This window comes from Anguilla rostrata, chromosome 19 (assembly GCF_018555375.3).
Source record: "Anguilla rostrata isolate EN2019 chromosome 19, ASM1855537v3, whole genome shotgun sequence".
NCBI classification, from domain to species: domain Eukaryota; kingdom Metazoa; phylum Chordata; class Actinopteri; order Anguilliformes; family Anguillidae; genus Anguilla; species Anguilla rostrata.
The window spans coordinates 1,587,536-1,606,335 of NC_057951.1; the positions used below are offsets into that span (position 1 = coordinate 1,587,536).

The 18,800-nt window shown below is 40.0% G+C and overlaps 2 protein-coding genes and 2 long non-coding RNA genes across 7 annotated transcripts in view; 2 read left to right on the plus strand and 2 right to left on the minus strand.

Annotated features, from left to right (window-relative positions):
* LOC135245748 (uncharacterized) overlaps positions 1 to 18,800 on the minus strand; it is a 516,260-nt gene that overhangs the window by 203,218 nt on the left and 294,242 nt on the right. The window lies entirely within an intron of this gene.
* LOC135245707 (NACHT, LRR and PYD domains-containing protein 12-like) overlaps positions 1 to 18,800 on the plus strand; it is a 343,935-nt gene that overhangs the window by 155,772 nt on the left and 169,363 nt on the right. The gene's annotated exons all lie outside the window — the stretch shown is intronic.
* Positions 1 to 18,800, minus strand: part of LOC135245764 (uncharacterized) — a 116,582-nt gene that overhangs the window by 26,825 nt on the left and 70,957 nt on the right. The gene's annotated exons all lie outside the window — the stretch shown is intronic.
* LOC135245705 (uncharacterized) overlaps positions 1 to 18,800 on the plus strand; it is a 492,416-nt gene that overhangs the window by 871 nt on the left and 472,745 nt on the right.

Consider the following 18,800-nt stretch of genomic DNA (forward strand, 5'->3'; position numbering starts at 1 on the left):
TTAACACGTTTGTAAAGGTGAAAATATCACACACAGTATATCATGGCTGGGGTATAAGCATGCAGTACATAGGCAAATTTATTTCAGTTAAATCCCAACTGCTTTCTGATAGCATATGATATATCATGCTCTGCTACCTCCCCTGGACATGTTGTCTCAATGATATGGGGGTGTTTTGAAAACCTTGGACCCTCCACTCTTCAGATATGGTGTCATTTATATCAAATAAGCATCATAGAAAATGTGGCTGGGGTTTTAACATGCAGTACATGGGCAAATGTAATTAAATTAAGTCCCAATTGCTTTCTGATAGCTCTGATAGCATAACATATATAATGCTCTGCTGCCTCCCCTGGACATATTGTCTCAATGATATGGGGGTGTTTTGAAAACCTTGGACCCTCCACTCTTCAGATACGGTGTCACTTATATCAAATAAGCGTCATAGAAAATGTGGCTGGGGTTTGAACATGCAGGGTATAGGTGAATTTCATTCAATTAAATCCCAATTGCTTTCTGATATCATAACAGATATCATGCTCTGCTGCCTACCCTGAACATGTTGTCTCAAAGATATGGGGGTGTTTTGAAAACCTTGGATCCTCCACTCTTCAGAAATGGTTATATTTGTTTCTTCTGCATAACCTATTAAATACCGTGACTGCTTCAGCTAAGAAATAGTATAAATATATAAAACTCCGCCCATCGAACAGCCAGTAAGTCAGGAAATGCGGTCCAAAAGAGAAACTGAAACTTAACGGCCATTTTAAAAACGGAGGAGAAAGAATCCCCAGGAAAGAAGGAATTAAATTAAATATTAAAAACGGAGTGAACAGTCTGTTGTGGAGTGGAACTGAGGTAAGAGAAGCTGAAGGTAAAGGGCTGCGGGGAGGCATGGGAATCTGTAGGTATAATCGCATTAACCCGCGTAATTCAGAAAAACTGACAACTGGCAATAAAATGGTGTGTTTAATGCGTAGCCTGATAAGCTAAGAGCTCACACGGAGTCCGAACATACCATTTAGACCAGAAAGTAATATTGAAATAACCTTTCAGAAAGTTTACTTCAGTAGCCTATTTTTGATATTCCGTGACCAATTCTACCTCGTGAGGAGGTAGCCTAGCGAGTCGGAGGTCACAGTACTTGTCGCCATTTTGACATTTTGACGCTGCAGTATAAACCTGGATTTTGTTTTTAATTAAACAATTAAGAGGTTGTTACTTGTTATTTTATGTTTCATAGGAAATCATTCCCATTACTAAATCACATTAATTGGTTTGCAATATTGAGGCAAAATATACAGTGGAGTGATTATATTAGGCAGAGATTCCTCTATATTTCATTTAATTTCAACTTTATTCAAGATTCATCTTAAAAAGAGGTCCATAGCAGGTAAAATAGACAACACAGATAATGGTACATATGATACATGTTATCATCTACTCATAGTTGTACACCATCCCAAACCCGGACATATGCTCTCTTGTGGCGTTTGTCCCGTCCTGTTCATTGAGGGGGGGGAGAGAGTAGGTGTCCGGTATTTAGGATGATTAAACTACCTTTCTGCGAAATGTCATGTCCATCCAAACATATATGGACATATTAGGACGACTTTAATAAACATTACCCTGTTCGAGTGAATAAAATGGGCCAATTCGGCACTGGATGACGATATCGCGACAGTTTACTATCTACTCTCGCAGGCAGACTGGGGATGTCTGTCTATGGGTAGGCTAGCCGTGCGGCTAGGCTAACCGGCGAAGGTCTTCTAGTTTACCCACTAGGAAAATAATAAGGTTAGCTGACCTTACAATTCTTATATGTAGCCTATGTGTTTGTGACAAGTGGTGCTTTGTTTCAAACTGTCTGTTTATAGGTTAAACGGACATGGAACAACGCAGGCACTCATTATTATAAGAAAATAGCGAAAAAGCGTCCATTTATTGGCAACCTGTCCAACTTCCTCCTAACACTGGATACTGGCTTCTGATTGGTGCGCGAGAACCAGGGGTTCTAACCATAGACATGCATGAACTCGACTTGGCGGCACGGTTTTTTCTCGGTGTCCGACTATGGGTAATGGCAGCTTCATACTTGGTAAGAGTCATAATTTAAGTGGTGATATCTGGAATTCACGTTTTAGATAGTCAAAACTGAATTGTAGATATCTTTAATTGGAGTTAAATAGTACTTAGTGGCGAAACAGTCAAAATCTAATTAGAGATTTCTTTAATGAGCGTTTTGACTTGTCAAAATATAATTAGAGATATCTTAAATTAGCGTTTTGACTAGTCATAAATTAATGACAAATATCTGTAATGTGAATCCGCACAGGTTATTGGATGTTAAAATGGCTTGCCATATTTTGGCTAGTAATATCTTAGATTCAGTTATCCAAAAATATATTTTAGATATTGTCAGGATTCTGCCTTTTTCTGTTTCAGTTTTTTCCTTTTCTGGGCCACCAGATGGCAATACTTCAGTTTGCTCTCTCTTTAGTTACTCCTGTGTTAATTGTATTATTCTGTCATTGTTTTTCTTTGTGTCTCGTTATCCCTCCCTGCTCTGGTTTGATTGTGCTTTGAGTTCACCTGTGTCTTGTTATCTTTGTGGCTATTTAAAGCCGCGTTTCCACCAAAAGTACCCGGAACTTTAGTCCCAGGAACTACTTTTCAAGGAACTAAAAGGTTCCTTCAGCCCATGGTTGTCTGCGTTTCCACCTCGGTCTAAAGTCCCGCGAAGATTAGGCAAATTAGCCCACTGACGTATGAAAAAGCGACGTTGTCGTCGGTCCACCTGTCCTATGATTTCTTCTGTAACCCCATACTACCACCGAAGTAGCCTACATTATTTTCTAATAACCGGGACAGTCCGGAGGGGTTTATTCCACTTATATACAACGAGCTACCAACAATGACTGTATATGGTTACTTTTGTATTTATTGATTTTTATCGATTTAATCACCGGGAATTGAAATATTCTTCTGCAGCCGTTTGGGCATATTTTACCGTTGTCAAGCAAAACTGTCGTTGGTAGTTGAACTTGGACCGTTGTTATGCAACAAATAGGATATAACAGGCCAATAGTCAGATTGTAACTGTTTTATATATCCTCTCAAACACATTCATTATGTTTTTATGCGAACATTCACTTTCATGTCTTGACATCCGAGGCGACAGAATGCATTCACATTTCCAATATAACTGGCAACAACAGCAGAAAACATGCACACGTTTAAACAATTTGCTGTTTGATTACTTTCTCATCGTCAATTCCATATAGGCTAATCGCAAAATGACAAGAATAGAACGAAAACTCGGACTTGCGTGAAAATTTAAATTAGCAGTGGTACAGCCACCGTTTGCTTTCCTTCGAAGTTACTGCTAGCCGAGCAGCGAAGTGTGCCCTCCAGATGCGAACCATGCACTATAAATTAGTCCATAGTCTTCCTGGTCTTTTTGTGGAATTGAAGAATGGCAGAGTAAAATTACGGCAGTCTGAAAAAGCTAAAGGGACGATTACTAGAATTAACCTGTTATTTTACCCTGACAAAAAGTGCGGAAGGTGATTTCCAATTTGCTTTTACTGTAGGCTATCACCAATGTGAATTACGCAGAACTACCGCATACCTCACCTCAAAACCATCATCATTGCATAAGCCAACCGTTTTGAGTGTTCAGTATGTGGTGACCAAATAACGTATTTTTCAGTCATTCTTCTCAGTTCAATATTTATTTTTATTATCTTGATATTTTTATTGCTCATTGTTTTTCTGATGCATGCAATTCAGTCCTTTCACTTTATTTAGTTTTCTCAGTGAGTTCTCATAGGCTCTTTTCTGAAGAATGGGAACAAACCCACCTCACACTAGTTCCTCCACTTCTACTTTCTGTGTGTCGCATAATTTAAATATTAAATCTTCCGTTAGCACAAGGTTTACAAATCTTGAATGTTAGAGAATGTGGAGAATATTTCAGCAATCATCCTACACTTTTGTTCGCATGCTGGTTAAACATTCCCCCTGTATTTATCTGTACAGAACTGCTCTCCCAGGCAACACCAAAAGGTGAGAAGAGATCTACCAGGAAAACTCACAGCTATTCTTTCAGCAGGACCCATCTCTGCAGCAAAGAGGAAACTCTCAAACTGTGAGTGGAGTGCCATTAACAAATGGAGTATACTGGTGTGTGTGTGTGTGAGAGAGAGTGTGAGTGTGTGTGTGTGTGTGTGTGTGTATGTGTGTGAGAGAGTGTGAGTGTGTGTGTGTATGTGTGTGAGAGAGTGTGAGTGTGTGTGTGTATGTGTGTGAGAGAGTGTGAGTGTGTGTGTGTTTGTGAGAGAGTGTGTGTGTGCGTGTGTGTGAGAGAGAGAGTGTGTGTGAGAGAGTGTAAGTGTGTGTGTGAGAGAGAGAGAGAGAGAGAGAGAGTGACATGGACCCTTCCTCCTTTAGTGCATTCACTGTCAGGCAACAACCCCCCCCTTTCAGACCATAATCAAATCAGTGTGTTTCTGAAAAGATTTGGACAATCCAGGAACTCATACACACAGCCCTGTAAGCTGTATAAACTTAATCAATCGTACAGATGGGCTGAAACAAGCACAAATGAATTCACAAAAGCAATGAGATCAGCTGAATTAACTAACTCTATTAACACGTTCATCAATACTCCTTACCAAAATAACAGAGAAGGCTTAAATCTGAATGAAATTCACCTATGTACTGTATGTTCAAACCCCAGCCACATTTTCTATGATGCTTATTTGATATAAGTGACACCATATCTGAAGAGACAACATGTCCAGGGGAGGCAGCAGAGCATGATATCTGTTATGGTATCAGAAAGCAATTGGGATTTAATTGAATGAAATTCAGCTATGTACTGTATGTTCAAACCCCAGCCACATTTTCTATGACGCTTATTTGATATAAATGACACCATATCTGAAAAGTGGAGGGTCCAAGGTTTTCGAAACACCTCCATATCACTGAAACAACGTGTCCAGAGGAGGCAGCAGAGCATGATATAGCCTAAGTTATGCTATCAGAAAGCAATTGGGACTTAATTGAATTAAATTTGCCTATGTACTGCATGTTCAAACCCCAGCCACATTTTCCATGATGCTTATTTGATATATTTTGATTCATTTTGAATAAAATGAAGTGGAACTGGTTAGAGCAGGTATCATGGAAAGTCAGCTCTCATTAGTTTTTTATTTTATTTAAATACTTCACAAACACATTTGATGAGTATACAAAGGGCAAATAGCCTAACCTTAAAAATTGTCAACAACAAAAAAAGTGAGAGAGAGAGAAAAAAGAAACAGTTGATTGGGGAAGGCACAAGACGTACAGACAAATTACCAAAAATTACACAAACTTATAAACAGAAGTACATGCTTGTTATTTTTTATTATTTTGTAATAGGAAATAACAAAAATCACTTCCCTCACACATTAGCGTGTTACATAGGGCCATCACTCAGGATGTTAAAGAGTCAGTGACTATGGCAGGGAGACTGGTGGAGCGTTAAATGATTTATTTATTTAATTTGCTGTCTGTAGTAGGCTATTTGTCTTGAAATGCATTGTTATAAACAAAAAGGCTTATTTGTGTGTTCAGCCTACAGGTCACACCATTATATTGGAGGGCGTTAAATCCCAACATTATAATTCACGAGTTGTTGAATAGGCCTGATATATGTAGGCTATGTGCTAAAATTTGGCTAAGATCTACATGGATGAAATATTTGTTTCTTCTGCATAACTTATTAAATACCGTGACTGATTCAGCTAAGAAATAGTATAAATATATAAAACTCCGCCCATCGAACATTCAGTTGAGCCAGTAAGTAAGGAAATGCGGTCCAAAAGAGAAACTGAAACTTAACGGCCATTTTAAAAACGGAGGAGAAAGAATCCCCAGGAAAGAAGGAATTAAATAAAATGTAAAAAACGGAATAAACAGTCTGTTGTGGAGTGGAACTGAGGTAAGAGAAGCTGAAGGTAAAGGGCTGCGGGGAGGAATGGGAATCTGCAGGTATAATCGCATTAACCAGCGTAATTCAGAAAAACTGACAACTGGCAATAAAATGGTGTGTTTAAGGCGTAGCATGATAAGCTAAGAGCTCACACGGAATCCGAACATACCATTTAGACCAGAAAGTAATATTGAAATAACCTTTCAGAAAGTTTACTTAAGTAGCCTATTTTGATATTCCATGACCAATTCTACCTCGTGAGGAGGTAGCGTAGCGAGTCGGAGCTCACATGACTTGTCGCTTGTTGTTGACATTTTGACGCTGCAGTATAAACCCGGATTTTGTTTTTAATTAAACAATTAAGAGGTTGTTACTTATTCTTTTATGTTTCATAGGAAATCGTTCCCATTACTAACTCACATTAATTGGTTCGCAATATTGAGGCAAAATATACAGTGGAGTGATTATATTAGGCAGAGATTACTCTATATTTCACTTCATTTCAACTTTATTCAAGACTGATCTTAAAAAGAGGTCCATAGCAGGTAAAATATACAATACAGTTAATGGCACATATGATACATGTCATCATCTTACTCATAGTTGTACATCATCCCAAACCCGGACATATGCTCTCTTGCGGCGTTTGTCCCGTCCTGTTCATTGAGGGGGGGGAGAGAGTAGGTGTCCGGTATTTAGGATGATTAAACTACCTTTCTGCGAAATGTCATGTCCATCCAAACATATATGGACATATTAGGACGACTTTAATAAACACTACCCTGTTCGAGTGAATAAAATGGGCCAATTCGGCACTGGATGACGATATCGCGACAGTTTACTATCTACTCTCGCAGGCAGACTGGGGATGTCTGTTTATGGGTAGGCTAGCCGTGCGGCTAGGCTAACCGGCGAAGGTCTTCTAGTTTACCCACAAGGAAAAAAATAAGGTTAGCTGACCTTACAATTCATATGTGTAGCCTATGTGTTTGTGACAAGTGGTGCTTTGTTTCAAACTGTCTGTGTATAGGTTAAACGGACATGGAACAACGCAGGCACACATTATTATAAGAAAATAGCGAAAAAGCGTCCATTTATTGGCAACCTGTCCAACTTCCTCCTAACACTGGATACTGGCTTCTGATTGGTGCGCGAGAACCAGGGGTTCTAACCATAGACATGCATGAACTCGACTTGGCGGCACGGGTTTTGCTCGGTGTCCGACTATGGGTAATGGCAGCTTCATACTTGGTAAGAGTCATAATTTAAGTGGTGATATCTGGAATTCACGTTTTAGATAGTCAAAACTGAATTGTAGATATCTTTAATTGGAGTTAAATAGTACTTAGTGGCGAAACAGTCAAAATTTAATTAGAGATTTCTTTAATGAGCGTTTTGACTTGTCAAAATATAATTAGAGATATCTTAAATTAGCGTTTTGACTAGTCATAAATTAATGACAAATATCTGTAATGTGAATCCGCACAGGTTATTGGATGTTAAAATGGCTTGCCATATTTTGGCTAGTAATATCTTAGATTCAGTTATCCAAAAATATATTTTAGATATTGTCAGGATTCTGCCTTTTTCTGTTTCAGTTTTTTCCTTTTCTGGGCCACCAGATGGCAATACTTCAGTTTGCTCTCTCTTTAGTTACTCCTGTGTTAATTGTATTATTCTGTCATTGTTTTTCTTTGTGTCTCGTTATCCCTCCCTGCTCTGGTTTGATTGTGCTTTGAGTTCACCTGTGTCTTGTTATCTTTGTGGCTATTTAAAGCCGCGTTTCCACCAAAAGTACCCGGAACTTTAGTCCCAGGAACTACTTTTCAAGGAACTAAAAGGTTCCTTCAGCCCATGGTTGTCTGCGTTTCCACCGCGGTCTAAAGTCCCGCGAAGATTAGGCAAATTAGCCCACTGACGTATGAAAAAGCGACGTTGTCGTCGGTCCACCTGTCCTATGATTTCTTCTGTAACCCCATACTACCACCGAAGTAGCCTACATTTTTTTCTAATAACCGGGACAGTCCGGAGGGGTTTATTCCACTTATATACAACGAGCTACCAACAATGACTGTATATGGTTACTTTTGTATTTATTGATTTTTATCGATTTAATCACCGGGAATTGAAATATTCTTCTGCAGCCGTTTGGGCATATTTTACCGTTGTCAAGCAAAACTGTCGTTGGTAGTTGAACTTGGACCGATGTTATGCAACAAATAGGATACGATTACTAGAATTAACCTGGTATTTTTACCCTGACAAAAAGTGCGGAAGGTGATTTCCAATTTGCTTTTACTGTAGGCTATCACCAATGTGAATTACGCAGAACTACCGCATACCTCACCTCAAAACCATCATCATTGCATAAGCCAACCGTTTTGAGTGTTCAGTATGTGGTGACCAAATAACGTATTTTTCTGTCATTCTTCTCAGTTCAATATTTATTTTTATTATCTTGATATTTTTATTGCTCATTGTTTTTCTGATGCATGCAATTCAGTCCTTTCACTTCATTTAGTTTTCTCAGTGAGTTCTCATAGGCTCTTTTCTGAAGAATGGGAACAAACCCACCTCACACTAGTTCCTCCACTTCTACTTTCTGCGTGTTGCATAATTTAAATATTAAATCTTCCGTTAGCACAAGGTTTACAAATCTTGAATGTTAGAAAATGTGGAGAATATTTCAGCAATCATCCTACACTTTTGTTCGCATGCTGGTTAAACATTCCCCCTGTATTTATCTGTACAGAACTGCTCTCCCAGGCAACACCAAAAGGTGAGAAGAGATCTACCAGACAAACTCACAGCTATTCTTTCAGCAGGACCCATCTCTGCAGCAAAGAGGAAACTCTCAAACTGTGAGTGGAGTGCCATTAACAAATGGAGTATACTGGTGTGTGTGTGTGTGTGAGAGAGAGTGTGTGTGTGTGTATGTGTGTGAGAGAGTGTGAGTGTGTGTGTGTATGTGTGTGAGAGAGTGTGAGTGTGTGTGTGTATGTGTGTGAGTGTGTGTGTGTTTGTGAGAGAGAGAGTGTGTGTGTGCGTGTGAGTGAGAGAGTGTGTGAGAATGTGTGTGTTTGTGAGAGAGAGTGTGAGAGAGAGAGTGTGAGTGTGTGTGCGTGTATGTGTGTGTGTGTGTGTGTGTGTGTGAGAGAGTGTGAGTGTGTGTGTGAGTATGTGTGAGAGAGCGTGTGTGTGTGTGTGTGTGTGTGTGAGAGAGAGAGTGTGTGTGAGAGAGTGTAAGTGTGTGTGTGTGAGAGAGAGAGAGAGAGAGAGAGAGTGACATGGACCCTTCCTCCTTTAGTGCATTCACTGTCAGGCAACAAACCCCCCTTTCAGACCATAATCAATCTTTTACTGTAGGCTATCACCCATGTGAATTACGCAGAACTACCGCATACCTCACATAACCGTATCAAACGTTTTGAGTCAATTACAACGGGCTAACAAAGAAAATCGGGAAGAAAATATTCAGCAACCGAATTAATCCGTTTGAATGTTTTGGTACGTAATATGCTGTCCCAGCACGAATGCTTAGCATTTTATAAAACGAATACTAAAGCAAGAAAAGAACAGAAGAGCACACATTATAATTCCAAGACGTTGGCAGGCTATAACCAAAACTAGGCTACTGCGCCACATAACATACAAAGCCGCGTTTCCACCGCAGGAACTATACCCCGGAACTAGGAACCTTTTGAGGAACTCAGTGCGTTTCCACCGCAGGAACTAGGGTCTAAATTTAGTTCTGGGGGCTTTGTTTTACCCCTCAAAACGTTCCTGCTCGGGGGGTAGTACTTTCCGAAAGTACAGGAACCTTTTGGGTGGAGCTTGCAGCGCTGAACATTTCTGATTGCTCGAGTACTCGTAGCATTTGTGTTGTATTTATTTTCCGCCATTACCCGCCATGTTTGAAAATATGCAGCGCCAAACCAATTTATTTTCATAATAACTTCAAATCAAACTTGTATGTTATGCGGCGCAGTAGCCTACTTTTGGTTATAGCCTGTCAACGTCTTGGAATTATAACGTGTGCTCTTCTGTTCTTTTCTTGCTTTAGTATTCGTTTTATAAAATGCTAAGCATTCGTGCTGGGACAGCATATTACGTAGGCTACCAAAACATTCAAACGGATTAATTCGGTTGCTGAATATTTTCTTCCGGATTTTCTTTGTTAGGCCGTTGTAATTGACTCAAAACGTTTGATACAGTTATGTGAGGTATGCGGTAGTTCTGCATAATTAACATTGGTGATACAGTACAAGCAAACTGGAAATCACCTTCCGCACTTTTTATCCGGGTAAAATAACAGGTTAATTCTAGTAATCTTCCCTTTAGCTTTTTCAGACTGCCGTAATTTCACTCAATTTTACTGCCATTTTTCAATTCCACGAAAAGACCAGGAAGACTATGGACTCATTTATGGTGCATGGTTCGCATCTGGAGGGCACACTTCGCTGCTCGGCTAGCAGTAACTTCGAAGGAAAGCAAACGGTGCTTTACCACTACTAATTTACATTTTCACGCAAGTCCGAGTTTTCGTTCTATTCTTGTCATGTTGCGATTAGCCTATATGGAATTGACGACGAGAAAGTAATAAAACAGCAAATTGTTTACAAGGTGTGCATGTTTTCTGCTGTTAATGAATGTGTTTGAGAGGATATATGAAAATCAATAAATACAAAAGTAGCCATATATAGTCATTGTTGGTAACCCGTTGTATATAAGTGGAATAAACCCCTCCGGGCTGTCCCGGTTATTAGAAAATAATGTAGGCTACTTCGGTGGTAGTATGGGGTTACAGAAGAAATCATATGACAGATGGACCGACGACAACGTCAGTGGGCTAATTTGCCTAATCTTCGCGGTACTTTAGACCCCGGTGGAAACGCAGACAACCATTGGCTGAAGGAACCTTTTAGTTCCTGGTAAAGTAGTTCCTGGGACTGAAAGTTCCGGGTAATTTTGGTGGAAACGCGGCTCAAGTTTGATTTTAAGTTATTATGAAAATAAGTTGGTTTGCGGCTGGAGATTTTTAAACATGGCGGCTGAAAGTAAAAAAAATAACACTGCAAGTAGTCGACCAATCAGAAATTTTCAGTGCTTGCGCCCCACCCCAAAGGTTCCTGTACTTTTGGAAAGTACTACCCCCCGAGCAGGAACCTTTTTGGGGGTAAAATAAAGCCCCCAGAACTAAATGTAGACCCTAGTTCCTGCGGTGGAAATGCACTGAGTTCCTCAAAAGGTTCCTAGTTCCGGGGTAAAGTTCCTGCGATGGAAACGCGGCTTTAGTTCTCTGTTTTCCTGACTTCGGTGCTGGTTCCTTGTGTTTCTGCCTGTGTGTTTCCGCCTGAGATTAGGCCTATCTGCCTGTGTGTATCTGCCTGTCCATTTCTCCCCGCGTTTCTGTCTGTGAGTTTTGCCTTGCCCGAGTTCTGTTTCCTCGTGTTTTTTTTTTTTTTTTGAAAATTCTGCTGTTTTTGTTTTTGAAGAACTTTTTGTGTTTTTGAAAGTGCCCTGCATGGCCTTGTTTTTTTGCCTGTTTTCTGTTACCTGTTTGAGAGTAAAGTCTTTGGTTGAATTTGCCTTTTTGGAGTTCCTGGTGTTTTTCCCACTCTGCGTTTGGGTCCTGGTCCTCCGTTACCTGACATATCTTAAATCGCGAGGAATGAAAGATTAACTGAAATTATGACGAAGTCAGAACTAATGTGGAGAACTCTAATTTGAGTTATGACTAGTCATAATTGAAATGGAGATACAGTATCTGGAATTCACGTTTTGGATAGTCAAAACCATTGGCGTAGGAACCGGGGGGGACGGGTGGGACGTGTCCCCCCCAATATTTGTAAAGAATCGAATTGTCCCCCCCAACCATGACTGATCCCTCTCCCATGTAAAGCTTTCATACAATAAAAGCTTCAACAGCAATAAAAGATGACTTCAAAATTATGTGGAAAGGTTTGTAACAAGCGGCCAAAACCAGACTTCATTTTTGAATCTCATTTCCTGGTGTTGTAGTTCCTGGTTGCTCACTAGTGCCACTACGGATGGCTCCAGTATAGGTGTTTTCATATCCGGTTTCCATGTAAGTCTACGGTACAAATGCGATCAAAATACAAAGTCAATAATTTTTTCTCACAAGAACAAATAGTCATAATAGGTGTATTTTATTCGTCTTATGACTGTCCATGGGTCGATTTCATGAGTTATTGCGTCATTTGGGCACAGTGCCAATATTTGTTCTGGACCAATGAGGTACAGCTTGCGTCACTTCCGGATTACTGCGGAGGACTGAGCTACAGTAGGGGCTACAATCTGTGGTCACTGGGGTGGGAGGTGGCGTCTCTTGGCCTTGACATTGCGGCTCCGACCACGGTCCACCTGTGCGAAGTCTGAAAATGCAGGCATCCCATTTTGTAATGGTTTCATTATAGCGTGTGCTATTTACAGCTGCACTAGACGACCATAAAATAATCCTCCTCTGAAGTTTTGCGGTAGCCGAGTCATTTTTACTATTTCCTTTAGCCCACTTAACCAAATAATTAGTTGGCAGAAAGCGTAATCAGCTAACGCTTATTTGCTATATGTGGTAGTCCAGTAGCCTATGCTAAAACAGTTCGCAACTTCGGCTACCAAGCCATTTGACTTAGCTAGCTAACCCTAACCGGCAAATATTCCATCTGTCAAACGTGTTTGACGGCTTGTCAGTTGTGTACATTCCGTAAATGTCTACCTGGGCTAGGCTGCACGAATGTGACAAAGCTAGAAGCTAGCAAGAAAATAATAATAATTAGAAATTCAATGTACATTATTTTTGTCTTTATGCAACAGGTGGAAAACTTGCTCTTCAAAGTGCGTTGTCATATTTACACGCCTGTAGATCAGTTATTAAAATACTTGGTAGATTTGTTAATCACCGCTGACAGTGTTAATTTTTATTCGGTAAAAAGTGACTTGCGAACGATCGGTCAGCTAGCGTCACCCAGCAAGTAAACACCACAAACGGCGATGGAGTAGTAGCAGTTAATGGCTCATAACTGACTGTGGCGAAAACCTACGACGATAACTTGCTTGGTTAACAGCAGGTCTACCAGACAGTTATATGAAAATTAGCCTAGTCAAATCACCAGTAGTCTACACATCTCTGATTGATTGACCATCAGTGCAGTCAATGTTCTTCCCCTGTAGTTCATATTGCTAATGCGTGAGCTAACCACGGATAGCTTACCTAGCTCACTGGCAAGCTGATGTGCTAGCTAAGCATATTCGTTTTGCCGAGAAACATAAATTGAAGATAACTGAACATAATTGTATTATTAATGTCATACATATAACTTGATTACATGACACAGTACAGTCACGGATGGAAATTAAACTCCGTAAACATTTGATCATATATTTTAAAACATAACGGCAGACAGTCAGCTAGCCTCAAGTTCGTTCTGCAATCGTTCGTTCAGGTTGATGGGCTTTTCCGCACCGGACTGTCAATCACATTGTAAAAATCACAAGACCGCTTAACTCTATGGTTTTGGCTCCAAATCGAGAACATGGCCGCCCCCGCCATAGGCCTATTTCACAAGATGGCGACCAAAACTGGATGCAGGGATACTTTGTTTCCGGTTAGCATTGCTACAGACGCAAGTCCATTTCTGACAGCGAAAAATTGAACCTAAACAGCGACGTGTTCTCACAGTCCCTAATAGCTCTGCCAAAGTTCACTATGTCCGATGTTAAACGCATTGTCGAAGCATTGCCAATGAACGTTAAGCGGTCTAAACTAGACAAGGGCTATAAATTCTTTTTTGAGAAGTTTATATTTGGTCATGAAGGTAAGTATAACGTTAGCTCTGTTTCGCCAGAAAGCTAAATAGCTAGCTTGCTAACCACAGCAAGTTAGCCGATTAAAGAGATATTTCACTTCGACATAACATAAATTATTTTCTGGACGTGACTCCACTGTGTTTTTGTAGTGTGAAGCAACATCTGCTTTCCGTTAACAGCGTCTCTGTTCCTCTCGGTTGTCCCGAAAATGAATAAATTCAGGGAGCCTGACAGCTGTGAAGAAAAACGATTCTGTTAACGTTGACGGTCAGCAGGGGAGGCAAAGCTGTGTAAGTACAATGTCTTAGGCTCCACAAAATTACTTATGTTATACCGAAGTGAAATGTCTCTGAACTAAGTTTTGTACTACCGTTACTATTTTGTGACGTTGTTTGTGCTGTACTTGTTCTAATAAAGATTTATATTACTTGTCAAATCGCCTGTGTATAATGCCGGTGTTCAGTTCACTACCGAGCTGTTTGTTTTCATCGCTGATAAAAACTACCCACACAAAATCAGTTGATATATCTTAAGTAGGCTTGTTGCGATGTCCGTCAATACATTTTGTAATTGCAATTAACAACTAAAATAAACGTGCATCTGCAGTTTCAACATTGAACATCCAAATATGTGCTTGCTAACAAGCTATCTGGCTAAAACGTAATTTGCTAATCATAACATAAAATATAGCTAGCTAACTGATTTTATGACTTTCTTGAGTAACAAGTACTACATGACTGAAACTGCGTTAGTTCTAAATGAATGATAAAAAAATAAAATAAAAAAAAATAAAAAACAACGGAGTTGGTAGGGGACTCAGACATTTAGACCCAAATGTGTGTGAGGAGAAAAGTTTAATATCGAGTGTAATCTTATTCACAAAGCAGTAGCTAACTAGCTAGCTATCGTAATGGGTTAGTTATGTTAGTTTGCAACATTATGACAGTCATGCTGCCTAGCAAGTTTTTTTCTTATTTTGGAGTACATCTGTGGGAAGGCTGTGAAAGGGCAAATAAATTATTTTTCAAATTGGTACACAGGGGAACGCTACAAAACAAAAAAGCTCTTCGTCGCTGCCATTGTTTTGGTGGCTGTTAAGATAACCGGAAATGAGAGACCCCTACATCCGGTTTACATACCCGGAAATGTGAAATAGGCCTATTGAGCTTCAAAACGTGTTTTACAGACCCACGGAGAGGCAATGGGTGACGTCACAGTAGCTTTGTCCATATTTTTTTACAGTCTCTGGTCTGTAACGCCTGTAAACATAACGTGAATTAATGACTCCCCTCTTCACACAGTAGTAATGGTTTACCCCCATGGCCATGGAAAGTTTGAGCGTACGAAAGCACAAATGGGATATGTAGTAAACAGTGTTGCTCAAGCCGATCATACTATGGACTTCCCTTAACCCTTTTAGAAATAAAAATGTTCAGAAGAAATTTTAGGATAGCGCTTCCGATTTTGCTTGTGTCCAAAGTTCTGCGACGGAAACAAACAGCGATAGATTTACCCACTAGCATCTGTCCAAAATGTAAACAAGCCTGGCAGTTTTCACCATAGACATATACATGTCTATGGTTTTCACGGTCAGGTAAACTTTTATGACAACGTCAGCTAAAGTCAGTTACAGCGGTTGGAAAGAACGGTAACGTAATCTTATATTTGAAACGTTACCTATCAATATGCCAGTTAACGTCAATGTTAGCTAGCTAGTTGTCAATGAATGAACTATGATATCTGATACAGGGTTTCCCCCAGAGAAGTTGTTAGGCCCGGTGGCAAGTATCTTTTGACAGGGCCCAGCAGCCCGGCACGGGCCGGCAGCCAAGTGTCATTTTTGATGGGGGCCCGGCGCGGGCCAGCGACAGACTGATGGCAGCATTAAGGTAGGGCCCTATAGTTTCTATGGTAACAGAATCGCGGAATTGAGAATTTAAAAAAGCTATAACACAGATTCCATGGGGCCCTACATTAAGTCAGTGCTAAAAGCTGACTGGAGATTTGAAAATATGACTACGTAATGTGAATGTTGTTATAAACAAGTCATTTATTCAACACACATTTTAACAAATCAACAACTATTTACAGTATAGCAGAGTCTTACAAAGAATCTGACAACAATGTACAGTCTTGGAATGCTGTGGTTTCAAGAACAACAAAATAACTTAAATTAAATTAAAATAAATAATATCAAGGTTTTTGCACTCTACAAAAAACTTGTATTCAAGTCTTGATTGGCTACTGAATCTTACAACAAGCCTTGGAATGCTGGGCACATTTAAACATTTAAAAAACTGTCTAAGGTTTTTTGGCTTTTACAGTAGGCTACCTTTCCTCCTTGACATTATCCCTAAATGGCACAAAGTAAGTATCTGTGGTACTGACTGTTTGGCTAGCTAGCTAAGTTAGCTACACGACCACGTTGTCAGATAATATTTCCCAACCATGTAAACTGGCTGACTTGTTTACATTTTGGACAGATGTGCAGCATTTTAGATACAAGCAATATCGAAAAAATCCTGAAATTTCTTCTTATCGTGAAGAGTGCCTGACCCTTAACCGTAGCGTTTTTTGCCCAAAGATGGTATTTCTAGATATAGCCTAATTTTGCCGCTGTGTTAGCACATGTTTACGGCTGCCGGTCAGGCACTCTTCACCATAAGAAGAAATTTTAGGATTTTTACGATATTACTTGTGTCGAAACTGCTGCAATGGAAACAACGGTGGATTTACAATGTAGCCACATCTGTCCAAAATGTAAACAAGTCAGGCAGTTTTCACAGTCGAGAAAAATTTTATGACAACGTTGTCGTGCACATCAGTGTCATCAAGCTAACGTTATTAATAAACAAGTGAAGTTGTTATTTCGATGGCAATGAATAAGTCAGGTAATGTTACAATACATCGAACGTTACATTCATGCTACTATTTTAACGTCACCTACACACTGCTTAAGTTAATATAAAAAGAATGTACTCACTGATGAGATGAAGGGATAACGTAGTTTGTAACAAGGTTAGTTAGCCTACTAAATAAGAAATGGTGGCTTGCTAAGTAACGTTAGCTTGTGTTAGTTGGAAGCGTCAAGTGTTGAACGTCACTATGCACAATGAGGGTAAAGAACACTGATCTCAGACCTGCTTTCCTACAGTGCGTTCACGTTTTAACCAACAGATGTCGCCGGTGAGCTTTTCAAGCGAGCCGCCCCACTGTAACTGTAGTTTAAAAAACATCTTTAAAATACATTTTTAAAAAAATTCCCCGTTGCTTAGGCCAGGCGCGGGGTCAACTTAGGCCTGGCAGGCCGCCGGGCTTACAATACACTGGCGGAAACCCTGTGATAGTATGATACGTAGCTAGCTACATGACAACGTCAGCTAAAGTCAGTTACTCACAGCGGTTGGAAAGAACGGTAACGGTAATCTTATATTTCTAACGTTACCTATCTGCCAGTTAACGTCAGTGTTAGCTAGCTAGTTGTCAATGAACGAACTATGATATCTGCTAGTATGATACGTAGCTAGCTAGTTAATAGCTGTCGGTACACTGTCGGAATGTGATGTTCACAGAACTTAGAAAACTACCTGGCGATAGCTGCACTCGGTTGCTAAGCAGGGAATTAACGTGACTCCCCATGTTGCAGTGTTAGTATTTTAGCCAATGTTTTGTGTAACATTATGGACACGTCTTGTAAAATCACAAGTTTGTTTTAGCTATCGATATCTCTTTTTAACGTTAGCTCCCCCTCAATATTTAGAACGTGCATTTTTCCCCCTGAATTTTGTTTTCTCCTTTACATTTCCACCATAAATTGATGCAGAAAAGGCACACGAAATAAAGTGTTTGACGCTCAGAATTTCCTGGGGGACGACCCCCAGACCCCCCACTTAATGTGCCCCCCAATGTTCAAACGAAACCTACGCCACTGGTCAAAACTGAATTGTAGATATCTTTTAATTGGAGGTCCCATACAACTGAATGACGAAAGTAACTTCAATCTTACTAGCAAAATGTAATTCGAGATATCTTAAATTAGCGCTTTGTATAGTCATAAATCAGTTACAGATACCTGTAATGTGAATCTGGTCAGGCTATTAAATGTTTGCGATACAACACCTTAATTAGCATTAAATAGGCACAGAAAACAAACTAAGATTGGGGGAACTGGCGCCTTCTAGTGTGACAGTTGGATTCCGGTAGGGTTATTATTATTTCCCAAAAATATATAAAAATAATTGGCACCCCTAAAGATTCTTATAAATAAAATAAAATCAAACTAAATCTACATCAATATTAAGGGAAACTATTGCGGCCTTCCATGGCTTCCAGTTAAATTCCAGATTTGTCCCTGTCTGTTCTATGAGATTTGATGTATGTGTGTGTCTGTGTGTATTATTATGTCTGTGCGTTATCATGTTCTTCTTGTGTATATTTACAGGTCTGCCAATTTGGGTCAGAACCAACTTGTGAATCTGATCTGATGTGTTCAGGTGTCCTGCGACAGGGGGCGCTGTTTCAAAAATGAGTTCCTCAGAGGAGACCGAGACTGACTATGGAACCCACGGCCCTGCGAGAGAGAGGTAAAAATGCATGAATCAGTGAGTTAATGTGCTGTGAGTTAGAGCTGCAGTAAAAGGATGAGTTTAACTGGAAGCTCTGTTTCCATGTGCTGTGAGTTTGACCTGCAGTAAGAGGATGATTTTAACTGGAAGCTCTGTCTCCATGTGCTGTGAGTTAGAGCTGCAATAAGAGGATTAGTTTAACTGGAAGCTCTGTCTCCATGTTTTGTTCACAGGCTCCAGGTAGATCGGGCTGGATCACCTGTACCCAGCTGCCTGTCTATGAAGAGTGACCGTTCAATGGATTTTCCAATCGAGTTCAGAGGTGATCAAAGGTAATGAAACACGTTCGTATTGAATTATACCTGCAATAAGAGGATGATTTTAACTGGAAGCTCTGTCTTCATGTGCTGTGAGTTAGAGCTACAGTA